Here is a 7,882-nt window from a genome sequence, read left to right on the forward strand (position 1 = left end):
GCGGTGCCCGTTTTATCAGGGCGACATAGGCTCTGCCTGCGGTTTCCCCATCGCCCAGGACTCCACGCCCCCTCCCGTCCCTCCAGCCACTCCTTTTTAGTCTCCTGGGCTCTTCTTGCTCATCTCTGTCCTCCAGTGGCTGCCCTTGCTCAGGCCTTGAACCTCTTCTTTTCCCTCCCCACCACACCCCTCAGATTTCTGCCCATCTCGTGGCTCTGAACCCCGTCGCTATGCTGCAGACCCCACCCCCTCTACCTCTCCCCTGAACCCCAGAGCTGTTTATTTCCTGCCTGTGGGGCTCCGCTATGAGGGTGGGGAACGTGTGCCTGAGATTCCCGGGTCAGACACTGAGCTTCCGACTGCCCTCACCCCCGGCCCACCTCTTCCCAGAGTGGCCCCCCACCCTCACAGGTGTCAGTCCCACTCCTGGGAGTCACCCAGACTCCTCCCTTCCTCCCACGTCCCGCCTCCCACATCCAGTCCATTACTGGGCCAGGGGCCCCATGCCTGTCCCTGTCTCCTCCCAGGCCCAGGCTCTTGTGCTGCTCCTCACAGCGTTCTCTGTGCCCACCTCGACCCCTGCCGGCAGACTCTAAGTGGCCAGGGTGATCCTCGCAGAACATAAGTTCCATTATGTCATTGCTTTGCTCCAAACCTTCCTACGGCTTCCATTCCATTCAGAGCCAAAGTCCGATCTCAACAGTGGGTCCACAGCCTTTCTAGTCACAGCCCCCTGCCGAGGTTCTCACACACTGGCCCCTGCCACACTGTCTCCCTGGGAGTCTGTGAACCCAGAAAACAGACTCACTCCCACCTCGGGGCTTCATGCACTCCCCCTCCTACTGCCCGAATTCAACTTCTGACCACCACGGTCTGCCTGAGCCCCCTCCCATGTTTGCCTCTTTATGCCAAGGTCACCTTCTCGTGGAGGTCTTCCCTGGACACCTCCCTTACATCGCAATCCCTGTCTCCCCTACACTCCCTGTTCCCGCCCCTGGGCTGTTTCTCCCCAGCGCCTGTCACCTGCTCACATGCCTTCTCCTCCACCTACTTGTCTGGCTTGTGCTGTCTGCCCACCAAGATGCCGGCTCCGGGAAAGCAGGGAGATTTGTCTGCTGGTTCCCAGCTGTGCCTGGCACCTAGTAGACACGGAACAGGTATTTGTCGAGTGAATGAATGAGTGGGTGGATGCCTCTGCGACCCAGCCTGCTGAAGGCGGGAGGAGAGAGAGCACTGGAGAGGCAGCCGGGGCTGGTGGTCTGCTTTACTGCAGGTAGCACGGCCCAGGGCGCTGGGGATGGGGCTCGCATGTGGAACAGGGCAGCCTTCTCCGGAGGGTGCAATCCCCGCTGTGTCCAGTGGGGGTGCTCAGGGCAGCTACAGGTGCAGGGGCAAGCAGCACCGCTGGCCACTCAGGGAGGAGTCCCTGGGAGGCCACCTGTCCCACTCCCCACCCCTCTGGACTCCAAGAACTGTTGACCCGAGGTCAGGCTGTGTCTGTGCTAGCCGCCAGCTCTCCAACCTGCAGCCACAGGCGGGAACTGTACACCGTTTGCTGACCACCTTACAAGGAACTGCGGGCCACCAACACAGCCTCTGTGTCATTCCTCCCCAGGGGCCCAGCAGCACATCCCACCACCTTTGCCACCTCCCAGGGGAGGAGGGGTTGGTGAGGTTTCCCCACAGCCCCTGCTTTGCATTTCAGGATGCAAGACACACAGGCAGAGCCAACTGGCCCAGAGTCCACCTTCTCGAGCTGCAGATGCCACTATCCAATCAGGAGCGACTGCATCTGCCAGGCAGCCAATCCCTGTGGAGCCGACATCCTTAGGGAGATAGTGTGAGTTCCAGGATGGGCGCAGTGGCTCCTTCAGTGCAGAGGGAAGCAGGCACGGCTAAGCTGCGTGGCCCCGGGGTCCCTGACACCTCCGGGACTGGGGAGAACAGGCTTCAGAAACCGTTTGCCAACCCACCGGACCTAAGAGGGGAGCCTAGCAGCTGAGGGGTTGCAGGGCCCAGGGTCCAAGCAGGGAGCCCACAGGCTAGGTCCCTCCCATCAGCTCCACTTCCACTTGGTCTGCGAATGACCTGGATTTAGATTTGGAAAAACGGAAGCACGGGGCATTTAGAAAGGCCTGCCCAACTTCTCACGGAGCAAAGAGAAGCGAGATGTGAAAATGCTTGGAGCCCAGGAAGGAATCCGGTCATTAAATCCTAGCTCTTCCCCTTGACGTGGTCGTCTGACAAGGACAGGGGACCCAGGAAGGTCGGGAGGCTCCCTCTATGGGCATTTACTTTCTTCCTACCAACTTACTACTTTGAAAACTTTCAAACCTCATAAAAGTGGAAATAATTGGAATGGCAATAATTCCCCATATACTCTTCATCCCTATCACTCACCAATTGTTTCCCTCTTATCTCACTCGTATGCATTCCCGCTCCTCTCCTCCCTTTTTCCTCTCTCTGCACGCACATAAGCACACACATGCCATGCATACATGCACAGGCACACACCTACATACGCACAGGCACACACATACAGGCACACACATGCACACACCACCACATGCACACACATGCACACGTACAGACACACATGCAGTGCTCACACGTGCACACATATGCACACATGCACATGCACACACAGGCACACACACATGCGCACACACCCACATGCACACACACACTTTTCCCTGAACTGTTTGAAAGTGCGTTGCAATCCCCTGAGCTCCACCCCTCAATACCTCAGCACTTACCTGAGAGTTTTGTCTTAACCGCACCACCAGCATTGTACCTAAGATACTTAGCTCAGTATCACTGGATCCTCTATTCGGTGTTCCCAATCATTCCAAAATAACTCCTACAGCTTTACAAAAATCTGGGATCCATTCAAGGCTCTCAAATGGCATTGGTTATTTCTCTCTCCTCTGTCTCAATCTAGAAGCAACCCCTCATATTTTTCATTTTTGTATTTTATGACGCTGACTTTTTTTGAAAAGTTCAGGTCATCTGTCCTGTAGACAGTCCCTCGGTTTGGATTTGTCTGACTGTAGCTTTGGGATTCAATTTAGCTGAACCTTTTTGGGGAGGTCTTGTCCTTCCCATGTATCCAGGCAGGGCCAAAGAAGCAACTTTGCCCATCGAGGGCAAGACCAGGTCTGGCCATTTGGTTAAGGTGGTGTCTGCCAAGGCACAGCTCTTTCTTTCTTTTCTTCTCTTTCCTTTTCCTTTTCCTTTTTTTTTTTTTTTTTTTTTTTTTTGAGAGAGTCTCACTCTGTCACCAGGCTGGACTGCAGTGGCATGATCTCAGCTCACTGCAACCTCTGCTTCCCGGGTTCAAATGATTCTCCTGCCTCAGCCTCCCAAGTAGATGGCACTAAAGGTGTGTGCCACCATGCCCAGCTAATTCTTGTAATTTTAGTAGAGACGGGGTTTCACCATGTTGGCCAGGATGGTCTCGATCTCTTGACCTCGTGATCTGCCTGCCTCGGCCTCCCAAAGTGCTGGGATTACAGGCGTGAGCCAGCGCACCCGGCTACTGCTCTTTCTTTTCTTCATGATTAACCAGGAATCCCAGGGAGGGTTCTTGAAGACTGTGTGAATACTCGGTTCCCCTATGACTCCCCAGTGGAGGTGTTTTCTCAACTGCAGTTTTTCTAGAAAGGCCAAATATGTTGCCAATTTGGGTTCTGAATGCAGAGTTGGTGAGAGGACAGGAAACCGAGTTTCTTTAAACACAGGAAGGAATCCTGGGGGTCTTGAACTGTCATCAAAGCCAGAGCCCCAGGAAGGCATCGCTGGTGAGACTCTTTCAGGGACTGATAGAAGGTCCACAGCGCCCCTTTATGGGACTCTGGCTCCTGGGGCAAGCCTGGGTCATGAGATTTAGGGCTGGCAGTTTCCTCCCCATGCTGCCCCAGGCCCCTCTCTCTTTCTTTCTTTTTTGAGACAGGGTCTTGCGCTGTTCCCCAGGCTGGAGTGTAGTGGCGTGATCCCTGCTCACTGCAGCCCTGATCCATGGGGCTCAAGGGATTCTTCGACCTCAGCCTCCCAATGAGCTGGATCACAGATGTGCACCACCGAGCCTGGCTAATTTTTTTTTTTTATATATATAGAGATGAGGTCTTACTCTGCAGTCCAGGCTGGTCTCAAACTCGTGGGCTCAAGCCATCCTCCTGTCTCCGTCTCCCAAAGGGTTGGGATTACAGGCTTGAGCCACTGCACTCGGCCAGGGCTGGCTGTTTTTTGGAAAAGGTGGACCCGTACATGATTGTAGGGAAGGACACACAAGGAAGAGCAGCCCCAGACTAAATGGAGAAATGGAGCAAAACTCCCTGGGGCACAGCCAACCAAGGCGAGGGCCTCTCTTGGAGCCTCAGTTTGCTCATCTGCAGAATGGGGGGCCCAGGACCAAAATTTCTCTGCTGGAGCTAATGGTAAATGACTGTTATTTTGGGGGCAAATGTGCCCTGGGGGATCTGAGTAGGAGCTTTGAGGACACTGTCTCTGATTCCTTCAACCTCAGCATCAAAGATGGAATCTGGACCCTGTCGGAGCTGCCTGCGCTGCTCGCATGAGCTGGGAAGAAGTCAGTGCAGCCAGCTGAGAGCAGGAAATAAATGAATGGCTTAAGCCAAGAAACCGCTAGGGAAGGTCAGGACTGAGCCTAGGAGTCAAGGACAGAGACACAAAAATAATAGAAGACACTTTTTGATTTGACCTGGTGTGGGGACAACCTGTTATGGCTACCCACATGTTCTGGTTGATGGAGCTGGCACCTCATTTGCATAGGGAGGGCATGAGGGTATGGGAGGTGGAGTTACTGACCCCCAATGCCTCACTTCTCCCAGCATCCATGTCCTTTGCTGTGTGACTTTGCTGTCTCTCCCAACACACACACACACACACACACCCCTACACACACATACAAACATATCTATTCACGTGCATACACACACCTACACATATATACACACACACACCTACACACACATGCCTACACAGGCACACATATACACACATGAACGCACACACCCCTACACACATATACACACATACACAAACACACACACCTACACACATCCACACATATATGCACACATACACAAGCAAACACAGCTATACACATACATACATATACACACATACACACAAACACACTTGCATACACACATACACACACACCTATACACATACATACATACACACATACCTACACACACATACACACATATCTACACACACACATACACACATACCTAGACACGTACACGAAGACATACATACAGATACACACATACTTACACATGCACACACATATAGACATACATACATACACACATACACATATATACACACATACGTACACACATATACACACATACGCAAAAAGACACACATACACACACACATACACACACACCTACACACGCACACACATATAGACATACATACGTATACACATACACATATATATACACACATATACACACATATGCAAAAAGACACACATACATACACACAGGCACACATACGTCGGAGGGTGAACTCCTGGCCTTGCCCTCCTGTGCAGCCATGTGACTTGCTTTGGCCTCAGTCACAGGAGACTTGCCCCTGGGCCTCTGCCATCATCATGGGACACATACGCCCCAATCCACCCTGCTACATATGAAAGAGCCACCCCACCTAGACCAGCAACCCCAGCTTCTCTGTGACGTGGAACCAGCTGTCCCATGAGTGTGCGATCAATAAATGCTCGCTGTAGCCGCCAACAGCATTGTTATACAGAATTCGCCCTAGCGCTTAACCCCAGGGCTCCAGGGAGCAAGTTCTGCCTTGATTTAATCTCCAGGGTCCTACTTATCAACACTGAATGATAAGTCCAGTAGGTACCTGGAAACCTACTTCCAGTTCCTGCAAAAGGCATTAACTGTCTCTTTATTGTAGATTCTGGAGTACAAGATATTTGAGCTGGCCAGAACCTTCCTTTAGTGAGAAGTCTTGATCCAAAGTCAGTTCTTTGAGGCTGGAGAGGATCTCTCTTTAAGCTTAAATTTTGCCAGTGCCGACTGCACATGCTCCTATCTTCTTCGGGAGCTGGTTGATGACATTATTCCTTCCTCTTTGGGTGACCTGAGGTGATCATTCTGGGTTCCTAGGAAGGAGGTCAGGTCCAGTCAGTGGTTCCGATCTGGGCTTTGGATTTGGCGTTGGCGGGAATCCGAACTCTGCCATGTGCTGGTCTATGGCCTAGGGCAATTCTCTCAGTCTTCCCTGTGTTAGTTTCTCCGTCTGTAAAATGGGATGATGACGAGGGAGGACTCAGTGTGCTAACAGGTAGGGGTGTGCCACGGGGACCGCAGGTGCTGGGACTAGCTTGTGCCCTGCCCTGGTGTCACATGAGGCACAGGTGCAGGGCAGGCTCTGGCCCCAGGTCCAGGCATGCCTCCTGGGGAGTCACTGACCACAGCTGCTTCCTGGACATCTGTGCCAATACGATGGGGACCGTGGATACCAGGAGGCGGGGTCCCTGGAGGCCATACTGGACGTCAGTGGCGCAATACCAACAATGGACTCTCCCCCAGATTCACCTCTGTACCCGTATCCCATAAGACTGCTGAGAGGTCAGATCCTCCCGGCAGGGAGCTTCATCTCTTTCCTTCACACATGTGCCCCCGCACCCAGAACGGCCACCAGCACGCGGTAATGCCTAGTGAACATCGTGGAAGGAACGCAAAGAGTGGGGCTGTTCTGGGCTGGATGTGACATCCTGGGGTGTCTTCCGGAAGGCCTGGGGGCAAGGACTCCAGCACCTGCTTGTTGAACTGATGTTATTTTGCATGTTGCTTCTGGAACCCTGGAGGTCCTCCCAGGGAGTCAGGGCTGCCGCAGGCTGCTCACTCAGTAGCTGGCTGGGCCTGTCCCCTGCGGAGGCAGCAGGAGCCCACGCACGCGCGCACACAAACAAACACACACACTAATGTGTCCCCCAGGAGGCTTACGGCCTCCTCCCTCCATGAACACACGCTGCACCCACATCCTGCCCAGGGGATGTGGAGGAGGCAAGTGAGAGGGGATGCGAGAAGCCATCACCAGGGAGCCCCTTGCCCTCCCCTCCGGGACAGTGACCTCAGGGTTGTGCAAGGGGTTGCAGGGTGGGGAAGGGATCTGAGGGGTCTTTATCCCCCACCACTGGCCTGTGCTCAGCCCCAAGGATGAGGGGAAATAGGGACTGGGGACCCACCAGCCGTCCATGTTCAAGGCAGGGGCCTTCACGCCTTCCACTCAGAGACGGGAATCCCCAGGCCAGGGCTTCCGGAAGAGAGCAGACAAGATGGACAGGGCTCTCCCCAGGAGCTCCCAGCCCTGCCCCCTGCAGAGGAACAGAGGTGGCCCCACAGGGCTCTGCATCCCCTGTGTCTCCCTCAACATCACCCCAGGGATGGAAGCAGAAGCCAGTGGAGAATGTGCGGCGGTCAGACGTCTCTGCTGGGTGTCAGGCCCACTCTGTCCAGCAGCAGCAACAGGAAGCAGTGAAGGGCAGGGCTGCATTGGGCAGAGTGTCTTTGGGGTCAGCTCACCCCAGGCTGAGCCCAATCCCTAGGGGGCACGCGGGGCTCAGGGGCTCAGGCTGGCACAGTCAACACTGGACATTACGGGGGCACCTAACCCTGCTCAGGGAGCTGGGGCTGCCCACCCATCAGACAGAAAACCCAACCTGGAAAACGTGATCCCTGTAGCACCCCGGGTACCTGCTCTTGAAGGGGAACGACCGGAGACAAGGCCATTTTCCGAGCACTCCGGGGAACGCCAAGTCACACATTTGCTGCAAAGCACGCGCCTTGGGACCACAGCACCCAATAGGAAGCTGGTGCAGCTCGTG

At 54.3% G+C, this 7,882-nt stretch overlaps 1 long non-coding RNA gene across 1 annotated transcript; it reads left to right on the plus strand.

Annotated features, from left to right (window-relative positions):
• The first annotated feature begins 1,065 nt into the window (after positions 1–1,065).
• LOC139364247 (uncharacterized) lies at positions 1,066–2,943 on the plus strand. Its single transcript, XR_011625749.1, has 3 exons — positions 1,066–1,157; positions 1,706–1,840; positions 2,099–2,943. It is a non-coding gene; the product is annotated as an uncharacterized lncRNA (long non-coding RNA).
• The last annotated feature ends 4,939 nt before the right edge of the window (positions 2,944–7,882 follow it).

The sequence above is a fragment of the Macaca nemestrina genome, chromosome 1 (assembly GCF_043159975.1).
Source record: "Macaca nemestrina isolate mMacNem1 chromosome 1, mMacNem.hap1, whole genome shotgun sequence".
NCBI classification, from domain to species: Eukaryota; Metazoa; Chordata; class Mammalia; order Primates; family Cercopithecidae; genus Macaca; species Macaca nemestrina.